Source organism: Schistocerca piceifrons, chromosome 4 (genome assembly GCF_021461385.2).
Source record: "Schistocerca piceifrons isolate TAMUIC-IGC-003096 chromosome 4, iqSchPice1.1, whole genome shotgun sequence".
In the NCBI taxonomy this organism is placed as follows: domain Eukaryota; kingdom Metazoa; phylum Arthropoda; class Insecta; order Orthoptera; family Acrididae; genus Schistocerca; species Schistocerca piceifrons.
The window spans coordinates 386709233-386725112 of NC_060141.1; positions in this window are offsets into that span (position 1 = coordinate 386709233).

Genomic DNA, 15880 nt, shown 5'->3' on the forward strand with positions numbered 1-15880 from the left:
CGTTAACAGACCATCTTCTGGCGTCTGCATCCTATAGAAAACTAAAATAAGGCACAGTGCATCATCACAAAGACAATCGTCAATATAGTAAGCAATACTCATGATTTATTGATAACTTACACTTTTAAATCGTAGGACACGACGTTCAGGATGTTGGAGAGGTAGGACGATATTCCGTACCGCACCAAAGAGCAGTCATATATTGTCAACATTCGACATATGGTACTTTAATATTGCGGACTCAATGATAAAATACAAAGTATAAGTGGAATACATGAACACAGATTATTTTGGAAATGACGCTGGTCTCAGCAGATTACAACATTGTATAAATAAGGTAGAATGTTGTTTTACATCCTCAAACTTGAGCAAACATAAAAAGGCGAAACATAGGAACATTATTGTCTCAAGATATCGTTAAACACCCCATATTGTCAAAACATTAAGGAAATTTTCCTCATAGCCGTTTGTCATGGAAAAGTACGACATACTATAAACTGAAATATGTAGAAAAATGGATCACACATCTTGACAAACCAACAAACACGTTTAGTAAAACAATTTCAGAAGCCTGACGTTATCTTACGTGGTGCCATCATCAAATGTGTGTGCACAAAACTTGAAACCATTTCATAGTGTTCATAAGTAACATTACATAAAATTAATATACCATAAATAAGGAAAAATGAAACTGCAGTCCATGTACAAAAAATAAAAACAGACAAGGGCTCATTCCGTTCCATCTTACTCGGAGATTTTAGAAGTGGTTACAGTTTTTTATGGTTTTGGTTAGTATGTGAACGCATTGCACGCGGCGTATCTCGTCAAAGCTGAAACAAAAAGGTTCCAGTGATTTCTCATAGTATCGTTCAGCAATTATCACACGATTGTTGTAAGTTTAAGAATGGAGGAATTTAAGGTTCTCAGGTAACAATGATTTTAACTGGCGTATCAGATGCCACATTTTTCGACACACAGGGTAAAAAAAAAAAAAGAAGAATACAAAGGCTAGTGCGACGTTTTTAATATTAGTCCTTACTGCTCACTCCTACATCACGTAGCCGACTAATAGAATTAAAAGGTATTTGATAATGTGTGCGGGAAAGATGCAGTATGTGACATGCATCCACGCAGGGGGAGTCTCGCAAAAATAGGTAAGGAAGCAATATTAATGCAAGATATCGTACTGAGTATGTGATTAGATTCGTGATTTGCCGACGGTTACCATATAGTGCGATACAAAAATGTATGAAAATAGCATTTCTGAGGTATAAAATAGAAAATAATTTAGATTCCCCGGAAGAAAACGAAGTGAGGTTGCGGCTCATTAACAGAATATTGAGAATTTGTAATTTCTATACGACACAGTCTACATATTCATCTACAACTGTATAATTGCATCGTCAAAAGCACTGTATATTGCATGTCCTTGAACACTTTGCACAAGTATTTGCGACTAATGGAGCGTAGTTCTCTGAGAATGCCAACTACTCATCCAGGGGGAACGCCCGCCATATTATTATTCAAACAGCAGTTGTTCAAAGCACACGAAATAAGTACCTACATGTAATATGTCACCAACCGTATTGAAGAATCATTCGAGGGGGTTTTGTGTAAGTTATTTCTTCTATGTGTGGAGTACATTTCCTAATCATTCTTCTTATGGATCTCATACTGTCATCTGTCTCAATTATATATTTATGTGGTCGTTCCCCTTCAAATCGCTTTGGAGGTATACTGTGAGATATTTTATTGTTATGAGTGTTGATAAAGACTGACTGCCAATTCTGCGATTAAAAATAATGGGTCTTTGTGTCTATTTATGCACGTCACGGTACATTTATTTATGTGTAGGGTCAACTGCCGTTCTCTGCTCGAAGGGCGGATTCTCTTTAGGTCCTCCTACACTTCGCTATAATTTTTGACGATTTAACGCGTGAATTGGACAGAATTTGGCACGATAACCCTCAGGATGACATCCACGAACTCTGTCAATCACTACCAAGCCGAATAACTGCTTGCATTGGGACCAGAAGTGGACTGACGCGTCATTGACTTGTTCAGTTTGTGAAGCTCTTTCTCTTGAATAAATCATCCTTTTTTTTCTGGAATTGAAATCTTTTGTTTGTCTGTACATTCGGATGATTCTTTCCTGGTGCGTCTTTTTTTGCCGTAGAGTGTGCTTCCTGCCCAAATCGACAGACTTCGCTAGTAACTGGTTGGACCATAACTTCAATCTTCATGAAGCTTGGACGCAAACATGGATTGATAACACTCCACCAGGGCTTCAAGTCAACAACAAACCACGGAAACTTGATCTGCTCTTTAGGACATGGAGTACACTTAACAGGATCTAGACTAACCACTGGATACGAGGTGACATATTATACGGGAGCGGCTGCGAACCTATGGTACACAACCGAGTGTAGGGTCTGAATCAGAGGCTCACACGGTTCTGCGACCGTGTAGGCTACAGATTCCTCTACTGGCGCCATAGCGTGGTGAGTTTTCGGGTTCCACTTAAAAGACACTACACACAAAAAGCAGAAAGCGTTACACGGGTAACGGGGGGCTGTGTGGAGGAGACTGGGTTGTTTTTTAGGCTAGAGGGTCTTGCGAAAGTACAGAAAGGGCCACAGTCACAAGGGGTACAGAACAGACACAGGACGAGGGTAGGCACAGCAACAATCAGTATTGTAGTTGAAACTCGTCGTAGCTGTGTTGGGAAAAAACCAGAGCTCCAACCGCTACTAGAAAGCACAGAAACTCAGTTCGTTATAGCTGGCCAAAGCAGGAAATAAGATCAGCAGAAATGATTACAATTGACCTAATAGTATTGAGAAAGGATAGGTTGAATAGCGTTAGTCTTCGAGCGTTTGTGCTGTTAGAAGTGATTTATCTTGTGGTGAAATCGAAGTTGACAGTTTCTGTTAGTATGGGTGGACGTTATACTTGACAACAGGAGAAAATTAATAATTGGTTCCTTTTACTGCCCCACTCCCCCACCCACCCGACTCAGATGATTCCGTTACCGAACAGTTCAAAGTAATCTTGTGTCTCATTTCAAATAGGTATCCCACTCATAAAATTATAGTTGGTGGGGTCTTCAAAAAGAGTCGTCCAAAGGCAGAAAACGTCGTCCGAAATCGTACTGAATGTTTTCTCTGAAAATTGCTTTGAATAAATAATTCAGAACCCCACGCGAAGTGTAACTGATTGCGAAAACACACTTTACCTCGTAGCGACAAACAGTCCTGAGCAAATAGGAAGCATCATGACGGATACAGGGATTAGTGACCACAAGGCTGTTGAAGCTAGATTGAATACCGTAACATCCGAACTCGCCAAAAATAAACGCAAAGTACATCTACTTAAAAAAGCAGATTAAAGTTCGCTTGGTGCCTACCTAAGAGACAGTCTCCACTCCTTACAATCTGAACATGTCAGCGCAGACCAGATGTGGGTTAAATTCAAAGGACACAGTACAAACCGAATAAATTAATAAGAGTTACACAAAACAAGCCAGAGCACTGTTGCAGAAGCAACAGAAGAAGCAAGCCAAATTTGAAAGAACGTAAAATCAACAAGATTGGCGTTATTTTACAGAATCTCGAAACTCAGCGTGGACTTGAGTGCAAGATGCTTTTAATAGTTTCCACAACGAAACTCCGTCTCGAAATCTGGCAGAAAATCCAAAGAGATTCTGGTCATATGTAAAGTACACCCGCGGCAGGACATAATCAATACCTTCACTGTGCGACAGCAATAGTAACGTTACTGACTATAGTGCCCCACTAAAGCAGAGTTAATGAATACGGTTTTCGGAAAGTCTTTCACCAAAGAGGGCGAAGTAAATATTCCATAATTTGAATCAAGAACAACTGCAACATGAGTAAATAGAAGTCGGTATCCTGGGTGTAGTGAAGCAGTTTCAATTACTTAATAAAGGCAAGGCCTTCGGTCCAGATTGTATACCACTTAGGTTCCTTTCAGAGTATGCTGTTACAATATCGCCATAGCATACTTAGCAATCATGTACAGTCGCTCGCTCGACGAAGATCCGTACTTAAAGACTGGAAAGTTGCACGTGTCACACCAAAACACAAGAAGGAAAACAGGAATAATCCGCTGGATTACAGAGTTATATCACTAACGTCGATTTCCAGTAGGAGTTTGCTGTGTTCTAACATTACGAATTACCTCGAAGAAAATGATTTATTGACAAATAGTCACACGGGTTCAGAAAATATCGTTCTTGTGAAACACAATTTGCTCTTTAATCACACGAAGCAATAAGTGTTGTCGAAAGGGGAGCTCAAATTGATTCCATATTTCTAGATTTCCAGAAAGCTTTTGACACCGTCCCTCACAAGCGGCTTGCAATCAAACTGCATGCCTACGGAGTATCGTCTCCGTTGGGCAACTGGATTTGTGATTTCCTAACACAAAGGTCACAGTCCGTAGTAAATGGCGGAAAGTTATCTAGTGAAACAGAAGTGATATCTAGCTTTCTGCAAGGAAGTTTCATAGGTCCTCTGTTGTTCCTAGTATGCATAAACGATTTAGGAGACAATCTGAGCAGCCATCTTAGATTGCAATACCAATAGCGAAATGATTTAGACAAGATTTCTGTGTGGTGCAAAAAGTGACAATTGACTGTAAATAATGACGAGCTTAAGGTCATTAACATGGGGACTAAAAGCAATTCTCTGAATTTAAAGGCTGTCAATTCAAAATACTTAGGGATTACAGTTACGAATAACTTATAGGCTACTTGAACGACCACATAGACAATCTTGTGGGAAAAGCGAATCAAAGACTGCGATTAATTGGCAGAATACTTATAAGATGCAGCAGGTCTACTAAAGAGACTGCCTACACTGCGCTTGTCCTTCCTTTTCTGGAATATTGCTGCGCGGTGTGTGATTCGCGTCAGATGACGGAGGACATCGAAAAGTTCAAAGAAGGGCAGCTCGTTTTGTATTATCGCGAAATAAGGGAGAGAGTACCACGGATATGATAAACGAATTGGGATGGAAATCGTTAAACAAAGTCGTTTTTCTCATGAAATTGCTATCACCAACCCTTTCCTCCGAATGTGAAAATATTCTGTTGGTGCCGTCCTATATGGGAAGAAATGATCATTTTAAGAAAATAAGAGAAATTAGAGCTCATACGGAAATATTTAACCGTTCGTTTTTCTTGCTCGCTTCTAATGTAGAACAATAGAGAAATAGCTTGAAGGCGACTCAGTGAATCCTCTTCCAGCCGCTTAATGGTGAATTGCAGAGTAGTCATGTAGACGTAGGTGTAGATATACAGATGGGTAAAGACTACCACTGCCGATTGCACCTGTGGCTTTCCAAGGCAGACTATCAGACATAATGTTGAGAAGTACCCTGGAAATCTCTATCCTGGAAACTCCTCTGACTTCTTGGGCACTGCAGCAGATGAGATCCGTTATACAAACAATATGTCCGTAAATTTGCAGGTTATGACATATTTTATTTGTTTTTCTAAAGTGATGTTTAGTTGCCATATAATTAACAATAATAGTAACAATAATACATGGTACTCTGTTTCTAACTGTAATGCTTGTCTTATAGTGTTAATGTTTCAAGGTAAGATTATACCTCTAAATGAGTAGATTACAACAGCAGTTTCAATTCTTAAATCCGGTCAATAATTACGTGAAATATTGAAAATCAAATTTTCGTTGTGGCTCGGAGCTGCAACTCATACATCTAATGTGAACCAGAACTCCATCGACAAACTTTCAGATGTCTTCAGACATGCCTTCTGAGTATTTTGGTATAAAGAACCCACAGCCTCCGGCGGCTCGTTAAAGAGTAATTATGTAATTATGGTTATTCGGTTTGCTACCTCTATCATCCTCGTTTCTATGAAAATACTTTCGCAACAGTGAAGAAGCAATAACCAAAACTTCCGAGGGTTGACTGAAAAGTAATGCCTCCACCTTCGTTAATTGGGTTTGGTTGGGAATATTTTAATAAATCAAACGCAGAAATAATTCTTAGAATGTGATCTTTAATTACCAATATTCACATTTCCACATTAACACCAGACAATAGGATACATTTCTGCCAACGGTGAACAAGCTTTCTGAAGCCGTCACGGAAGAAGTCGACACACTGTTTCCGCAACCACAGCCTCACAGTTCTCTCAACGTCTTCATCAGAAGCATAATGATGTCCCCGCAGATGGGCTTTGATTATCGGGAACAGATAGAAGTCAGACGGTGCTAAATCTGGACTGTATGGAGGGTGCCGTATGGTGGTGAGATTCAGTCTCTGAAGTTCTGTTGTGGTGGTACGTGAAGTGTGTGGTTTGGCATTGTCGTACTGCAGGAAAACATTTCACTTTTCCTTTCGGACTCTTGTTAGCCGTCGTTTCAGAGTTCGCAGCGTTGTGATGTAACGCTCTGAATTTATTGTTGTTCCACGACCAAGGAAATCAACATGGACAACACCATCTGCGTCCCAGAACACTGTGGCCACGATTTTTCCAGCTGAGGGCTGCGTCTTGAATTTCTTTTTCTGGGGCGAGTCTTTGTGTCGATATTCCATAGACTGACGTTACGTCTCCAGATAGTAATGGTGTACCCACGTTTCATCTCCTGTCACAATCGAAAGGAGAAAGGCGTCACCTTCATTCTCGTAACGCGAGAGTTCTTGGCAAATTTCAAGTCTGCGCACTTTCATTTCAGGAGACAGCATCCGGGGTACCCATCATGCACCTATCTTCCGACAGCCAAGAAAAGCAATAATGTGACCCACACGTTCTTGTGGAATGCCGATTGCGCTTGCAGTTTCTCTCCGAGTGATAGAGGATCGTCCTGATTCAATCTGTCAACATCTTGCTTATGAAACTCGGTGGTTGCTGTTGCAGTACGTCCAACTCTTTGTTTGTCACGCAGGTCAGATTTTCCCGCCTCAACATCTTTAAACTTCCTCGCCCAACGACGCACAGTACTCACATCAACACAATCACCACAAACTGAATCTCCTCTGGGGTCACACCTTCTACTGTCAAGAATTCATTGAGTGCACGTTGCTTAAATCGCATTGACCAACTTCAACAGAAGGCGCAGAGTGACTAAAATTACTAGAACCACCATGTGGCCGAATATGGAGATTGCACCCTTCCAAAGTCCTCCACACCTATAAATCCCTGACCTGGCCCATCCCCTGGTATTCAAATTTGGCATGGACTTCTGCTCCTCCCTCCTTTTATCACGCCCTACAGATCCTCGAATGCCTTGCATTCTGCCTAACCTTTCGAGTCCGCTTCCCCACCTGCATCATCTACCAACTTATAAAATTTGCTTCCCTCCCCTTCCATCTTGAACACCTCCAAATGTCCTACGTTACCCAAAAGCTCTACACTACCCACCCCCTGCTCACTGATGCTGGCACTCTGCCGCACCTCTACCACCACATTCCTTCAACATTACACTTCCCACATCCTCTCCCTTAACCGACCATGAATCCAGCCTGGTATATACACCTACCACATCTAAACAGAACTCACCCCACCTTCCCTGGTCTGGGATCCCTTCCTTTCCACTCCCCTCCACCCAAATGCTAAGGCTTGGTCTGGAACGGCATTCCTCTTCACTCACCCGCATTCCTTCACCAAACATCCACCCACACGAACACCCTCTTAAGCTCTACCCAGCTGCTACTTTCCCATGACACCCCTCTTCCTGGCAGTCTAGGCCCACTCTTCATTTCATGCATGTCTCTGTCTTAATTAGTCAACAAATCGCAAATCGGCCTTTCAATTTTTAACATGCAAATGCCCCTCTTTCTTTTATCTTTTTTGAAGTATTCATTTGCCATTTCATCTGTGCCAGTCTTTTACTTAACGTATCCTCCATTTATACATTTTAAATTATGCAACTGAATCTACGTCTTTTTATTATGTAAAACATTCACTTGTCAATCACTGTGTCCAATTTTATAATTTGTCTTACACTTTGTACCCTCATGTGGCTGAAGAGCAGTGATTTATATTCCTCGGCAGCAAGCATTTTGGTGTGGATCACTGGGCTTGTGTTGTCAACTAGGCAGGAGTTCTGGAATGGGCCGACGATGTGTCTAGTCGCTTGTGGATGGGCAGGTCGTTGCGATGTCTATGAAGTGACAAGTTGCACCCTTGGACTTGTGTACTGGACCTCGTTCTGATATCGGTGAACCTTTTTGTTCAGTCTGTTTGAGCTGAGGTTCCTGGAGTTGTTCACTTTCAGACTACATTTATTTGGGGTTTTAAAAAGGGCGCACGAGCACCATGTGCACATGGTGGAAATTATTAGAGACAATTTCTTTTTTTCTTTTTTGCCTAAGTAGCCGAGTTGACGTGCTGTCACGGAACATTCAAGTTGCGTAGTCCTTAACTGTGTCTTTCTCCTGTTGTAGAAGCCTATGAAAATTGGTTGGCATTAAGCTTGGACATGATGCAAGGGTGTGATGGAGCAGACAAGGTTTTAGACCTGCGGTCGTACATACCGGTGGAGCCTCTGTAGCCTCTGTAGACCTGTAGCTGCGGTAACTTTGATTTGTAAGTAGGCTGTTTAGGTTTTTTTGTTGGTAAAGCAACGTAGCGCTCTGTATTAAAATCGCTGACTGCGCTGTGTGCAGTCTGTGGCTCTCGTTGTTGGAAGTTATTCGCCTGTGAAGTGTTGCGCAGTTAGATGTGAACAGCCCGTAGCGTTGGGCAGTTGGAGGTGAGTCGCCAGCAGTAGTGTATGTGGGGAGAGAGATACCAGAGTTCTGAGATGTTTATATGAGCGGACGATCTGGACGTGTCCATCAGAAAAAGAAATTTGTTAAACTGGATATATATATATATATATATATATATATATATATATATATATATATATATATAGGGTGTTACAAAAAGGTACGGCCAAACTTTCAGGAAACATTTCTCACACACAAATAAAGAAAAGATGTTATGTGGAAATGTATCCAGAAACGCTTAATTTCCATGTTAGAACTCATTTTAGTTTCGTCAGTATGTACTGTACTTCCTCGATTCACCGCCAGTTGGCCCATTTGAAGGAAGGTAATGTTGACTTCGGTGCTTGTGTTGACATGCGACTCATTGCTCTACAGTACTAGCATCAAGCACATCAGTACGTAGCATCAACAGATTAGTGTTCATCACGAATGTGGTTTTGCAATCAGTGCAATGTTTACAAATGCGGAGTTGGCAGATGCCCATTTGATGTATGGATTAGCACGGGGCAATACCCGTGGCGCGGTACGTTTGTATCGAGACAGATTTCCAGAACCAAGGTGTCCCGACAGGAAGACATTCGAAGCAATTGATCGGCGTCTTAGGGAGCACGGAACATTCCAGCCCATGACTCGCGACTGGGGAAGACCTAGAACGACGAGGATACTTGCAATGGACGAGGCAATTCTTCGTGCAGTTGACGATAACCCTAATGTCAGCGTCAGAGAAGTTGCTGCTGTAAAAGGTAACGTCACTACCGAGCGAGGAGGCGCAGTGGTTAGACACTGGACTCGCATTCGGGAGGACGACGGTTCAATCCCGCGTCCGGCCATCCTGATTTAGGTTTTCCGTGATTTCCCTAAATCGTTCCAGGCAAATGCCGGGATGGTTCCTTTGAGAGGGCACGGCCGACTACCTTCCCCGTCCTTCCCTAATCCAATGAGACCGATGACCTCGCTGTCTGGTCTCGTTCCCCAAACAACCCCCCAACCACGTCACTATATGGAGAGTGCTACGGGAGAACCAGTTGTTTCCGTACCATGTACAGCGTGTGCAGGCACTATCAGCAGCTAATTGGCCTCCACGGGCACACTTCTGCGAATGGTTCATCCAACAATGTCCCAATCCTCATTTCAGTGCAAATGTTCTCTTTACGGATGAGGCTTCATTCCAACGTGATCAAATTGCAAATTTTCACAATCAACATGTGTGAGCTGACGAGAATCCGCACGCAGTTGTGCAATCACGTCATCAACGCAGATTTTCTGTGAACATTTGGGCAGGCATTGTTGGTGATGTCTTGATTGGGCCCCATGTTCTTCCACCTACGCTCAATGGAGCACGCTATCATGATTTCATACGGGATACTCTACCTGTGCTGCTAGAAAATGTGCCTTTACAGGTGCGACACAACATGCGGTTCATGCACGATGGAGCTCCTGCACATTTCAGTCGAAGTGTTCGTACGCTTCTCAACAACAGTTTCGGTGACCGATGGATTGGTAAAGGCGGACCAGTTCCATGGCCTCCACGCTCTCCTGACCTCAACCTTCTTGACTTTCATTTATGGGGGCATTTGAAAGCTCTTGTCTACGCAACCCCGGTACCAAATGTAGAGACTCTTCGTGCTCGTATTCTTTTATTTAGCTGGCAGTACTGGCGCTCGCTGTATTGCAGTAGTTCGAGTAACGAAGATTTTTGTGAGGTAAGTTATTCATGAAGGGCATAGGTTATTGTTAGTCAGGGCTATTCTTTTGTAGGGATTATTAAAAGTCAGATTGGGTTCGCTAAAATATTATGTGTCAGTTTAGAAATGATCAGAATAAGTAAAGAGATAACAGTCTCAGTACGTTCAGTTTCACTCTGGAGTTTGAAAATCAAGTAACGTAGAAGTTTTACCAGCACAGTCATTCTTTACATTCAAAGGGGGAAGTTTCAGGCCTTACAGGGTTTCATTACTAGAATTTGTTACAGATTATTTGCTGCATATTTGTAAGCTGCTGCTAATGTATCGAAAGTGCGTAAGCCCTGCGTCTAAGCTATCTTACTGGATTGTGTAGCAGTCAAGGTCAATGTGTGCCTGTGTAAGATAAGAGTTGTTAAATAATCTCTGTATCAAGGTGCTCAGAGGCTGTCCACTTTCGAATCACTGTGTTCAAGTCTGATCTGCTCCAAAGGTTGCCTTCGTTGGCCTGTCCCTGTCCTGAAGGTTCCACAGGTGCTGCTCAAGCGTTCGACTATGATGATCGCGGCAGTTTTTACTAGGGATGGGAAAAACTGACCTGCTAAATCTCATCCTGGTATTTTAGTTCTGAATAACCGGTATTTTTCGGCCCTTGTTTGGTCTCGGTTTAAGAGGTGTTCTCATTTTTTACCAGAAACCGAGTAAAAAAACAAAACAGGTACATCGACTTGCCACAGCAGCAGTGCTAAAATTTTTGATTTTTAAACAAATCATGACGCTTATTTGTAAAATTTCTATTGCTTTGAAATACTGGATATTATAGAAATTGGGAAAACCGACCAGCACTATAGTAATAACAACGCCTACGATTAGGGACTAGCCATAAACACAAGACATTAAGGAGACAATAACGGACCTGTTACCACGTGACATGTAGGATTGCCTGGTCCAGATACAGAAAAGCCGGATTGTGCGTTATGTTTAGTTGGATATTTTGCCTTAAAAGTCGGTTGGTCGGCTGATTGATTTGGGGTAGGGGACCAAACAGCTACATCATCGGCCCCGTCGGATTAGGGAAGAGTTGGGAAGGAAATCTGCCATGCTCTTTCAAAGGAAACAGCCCGACATTTGCCTGAAGTGAATTTGGGAAATTGCGGAATACCTAAATCAGGATGGCCGGACGCGGATTTGAACCGCCATTCTACCGACTAAAAATCGGATTACAAATTTTAAATGGGAATAGTCAGCTGGATATTTTCAATCGTTTATTAATAATCAGTTAGTTTTTTTGCGATACCAGCCATAAACGTGCTTAATGTAAAAAACAGTCAGTAAACATCCGTATAATTTAGCAATTATAATGGCAACTTAGTGCTCCGTCTTCTTATTTGCTGTATTCCTCCTAAGATATTATATCAAAATAAACTAAAAGTTCTTCACTAAACAATCTAAAGAACAAATACTCTTCTGGAAGTGAGAAGATATTCAGAAACTTTCATTTCAATTAGAATTATAAACAAATAACAATTATATGTAGTTATGTTATTACAATTGAATGTAGTTATTTTTCGTAGTTTGTGATTGCTTCTGTTTGCTATTTATTGCGTTCATGTGTCAATTAAGCGTTCATGAAACGGAACATTCACTCGTCGATGGCATTATTGATCGGAATTGCAAAGTGATATTCTGCCAATTTAAATAATTAGGAATAAAACTTTTTATTCTGCACTTGCAAATGTCATCACTGTTAGGAGCGAGCCGTGGGCATCGTGGGATAGTGCAGAGGAGGACTGAACGGGTTGGGTGAGCATCGGCAGTTTGGCGCATTTAATTCTACTTTGCCTCTCCCGCTGCCTGGCTTGGTTGACACTGTGTTGTGTCCATTCTCCTTATGAAGAAAAACATAGGACACAGACGTAAGAATAGCATTGGTTTGTATAGCTATACGTCCTTATAGTATATCACCTCATTCCTCCTCATATTTACTACTCGTGCTTGCGTCATTTGCTTGGAACGGGCTTTAGTTGTGCTTTCCCTACTTCACCGCTAAAAAGACTAGCAAAAGCCGTATTACCTGGTCGGACACGTCCGTAAAAAGTAGGACATGTCCAGCTAAAGCTGGACTCCTAGCAACCCTAATGGTGTGGCCTGTTAGAAGGTACTCGTCTATGTGCAGGGCACAAGGCTTGCTCCCAACAGGTCTATAAGGTAGTTTCTCTCTGTCATCCTCGGACATCAGTTGTACTGTAGAATGGTACCACCCTTAGTCCGTCGAAGTATTTTACGTAGTGCGGTAGCTAAGAAGCTCAGTGCTCCACTTACTTTAAAAGATTTAAAACGGGAGGAGGCACAACAAACTTGTGACATCTTATAAGGAGAAAACATCTACTATATTCTTTGGAAGAGTAGGTGAATTTGATTGATATAACTATAACTTTATTGACGTGCTATAAACTTGGGATAACAACTAAACGCTTAGTTCTGTGGCTGCTTCAGGGCGAAAATACATACCATCAAAAAGCGATGCTGCAAGGAAGTCATCAACTTGCGGCCTCTCGCTCTTGATGTTGCTGTGTCCATCTCCGTCTCCTTCAACTTCGCAACTTTGCTTAGAGATAATGAGACAGATTTCTGTCACAGCATCATCTTCATATCTATCGTGGTCTTGCCCTTCATCTTCTTTAGAATTTCCACCTTTGTTCGAAGTCTACACTTGGTACTGGTAGTAATAGCAATGAAAACACCGAAAATCGGTTATTTCAAAAACTGGTTATTTTGAACAGTTATAACAGTCAGGTTAAACTGAAGACGACAACAATCGATGTAACCGAAATGTGATTATCAGCGGCAACCGCCGTCCCTTGTGTGTACGCTGTACAGCGAGGCACCATAGACCACCTCACACGCTCAAGAATTCCAGGAGTACTACTCCCATGGCTGCGATAATCCCAGTAACCAGGTCTGTGCGAGTATCGACAGGAGACTCATAAACTAGAACCTACATAGGCCCCCAGATGATGAATTCCATTGGTGTCACGTCTTGTGAAAATGTAGCCCCTCCCCCATGGACTGTCGCACATGTTGGTTCTGAGCGGCTCGTCCAACATGTTCGACTGTGGACGGGCATGCTTCCAACACGCTCAACTGATTTGTCAGGTTAGTCGCTCAGCTCGACAGCTACTTCCAGCATAAGCCCAACACACAACGTGATGGGATGTGGTATGTTAACTGTCGAGTTGCTCGTCTGACACAACCTCAGTTGTCTCTTTTTCAGCAGTGCACATTACTGTATTTTTTCAGTATTTAACATACCAAAATGTTTACAGTAGATACAGCGAGCCAATGGAAACACAGCGCTCACCGACATTTGCACAGTTGTGCACTATTTTCCATGCAATACTTATCCAGTGCTAATTCCGGCAAGAAACCAAATGAAGTGCAGTAACTCTGTAAAGAGCCGCTGGAGACAGTCTGTCCTTTACACCAAAATATTCAGAAGGTATCCTGTTCCGGAAACGACCGAGACGAACGTTATAAGCAAAAATCGTTGTGAAACCTTTGACAGCGGAATCCATACATTGGTACTTTTGTTGTTACGATTTTAATGTGCTCAACTTTCAGAGATAGTAGTATGGACTAAGACGAGAAAAAAAACATGGCCTTAATAGCTATGAGCATTTGTTTATCTTCGCTACAGTGAGCCACATCTCTTCTACTGAACAAGTGCCCAGAGCTCTTAAGGTAAGCGTTTTGCACCCCATATTTACTGGCTTTTTTCCCTTGTTTTGGTCCGTACTAGCTCCTGCAAAATAATGGAAACCATAGAGCTCTCAGTAGTAGAGATGTTTCACAGTATCATAGCTCTTAAGGTTTGCATTTTAGAACCCATTTTAACTATATACTTTTTCTTGTTTTTGTTCCTACTACTACATCTGAAAGTTATCTACCCTACATTCCTAGCAAGAACAGTGCCGGTACATGTATTCTATAGTCAGATGTATAGAAACGATTTTCGGTTATAATCTTAGACTCGGTCGTTTCTGGACAAGGATTCTTACCTCAAATTGATACATTTACCTTTCTCCATCATCAAGGAATCACCATATATATGCATATTTAACGATTCGACGGTGTGGATATTTAACAAGCAACACACTACAAATTAATTGCAGCATTTCTCATCACAAACCTGGTCTACTTAGGCATGGTTCTACTACGCTTTCAGTGAACTTCACTGAAGTAAATGCACAATTCAGGACGTAACGCTTGTATCGACTACAAAGGTTTACGATGAGAATAGCGTTAACCTCACTTGCGTATTGTCTCGGCAGCGTACGTTTTGCTGGAGCGTGACGCTATCTTCCGGGTGATGTGTAATTCAGGGCAACAACAGCAGCACCAAAATCCCTGTATTTAATATATCTTTACCCCGTGATTTCTTGTTAAGTCTACAAAAGAGTTACATCACTATATTTGTCATAAAGACCTGCTATTGCAAGAAACAGAACAGTGCCATAAAAAAAGTTGTTGGTTTTATCTCGGGTGTTAATAAAGTCTCAAGAATGCATTGATTGCTGTTTGTCTCATGAGGCCCTGGTTCCTTTTCACCTAAGTGAAAACAGTTTAAAAATGCCCCGGATTAAGTGTATACAAATTTGTTGAACAGCAACGGCTGTCTTGGAGGATGCTCGAAATCTTGTCTGGCAGGACGTCCTGAATTCAGTCACGAAGTTGATCCGATACTGGAATTTTGTTCACTATATGAGAATAGGGAACTACTTGTATGTCGAATGACTTCCAGAGGTAAAGAAACTGGCAGCAGCTCTGGCACTATTGTCTACTGTTTCCTGGGTTACATGGACGAAACAGTGAGCTGAGTTTCAGGAGATCACTGTTAACAGAATCCATGTTGATTCTTGCAGAGGAGATTTTCAGTCTCCAAAAAGGTCACAATACGTGAGCATAAAACGTATTCTACAATTATACAATGCTGACGTCAATGACATAGGCAATGCATTTTTCCGACGATCGTTACTGATAACGGAAATAATTTGTGCCTTTTTCCAGTTTCTTAAATGGCTTCATTCATCCGAACTGAGTAAGGTGACACAATGATTAGCACATTGGACTGGCGCTCGGGAAGACAACGGTTCAGATCCAAGTCCGGTCATCCAGATTTAGGTTTTCCGTGATTTCCCTAAATCGCTCCAGGCAAATGCCGCAATGGTTTCTTCAAAAGGAAGGATGACAAACAGACCTGAACTTTTCGACTCTGTAAGCGCAGAACAGGGAATCACTGATTATAAGGCCGTTGCAGCACCCCTAAGTATGGAAGTAAATAGGAATATAAAAAAGGGAGGAAGGTTTATCTGTTTAGCAAGAGTAATAGGAGGCAGATTTCAGACTACATAACAGATCAAAAAGAAAATTTCT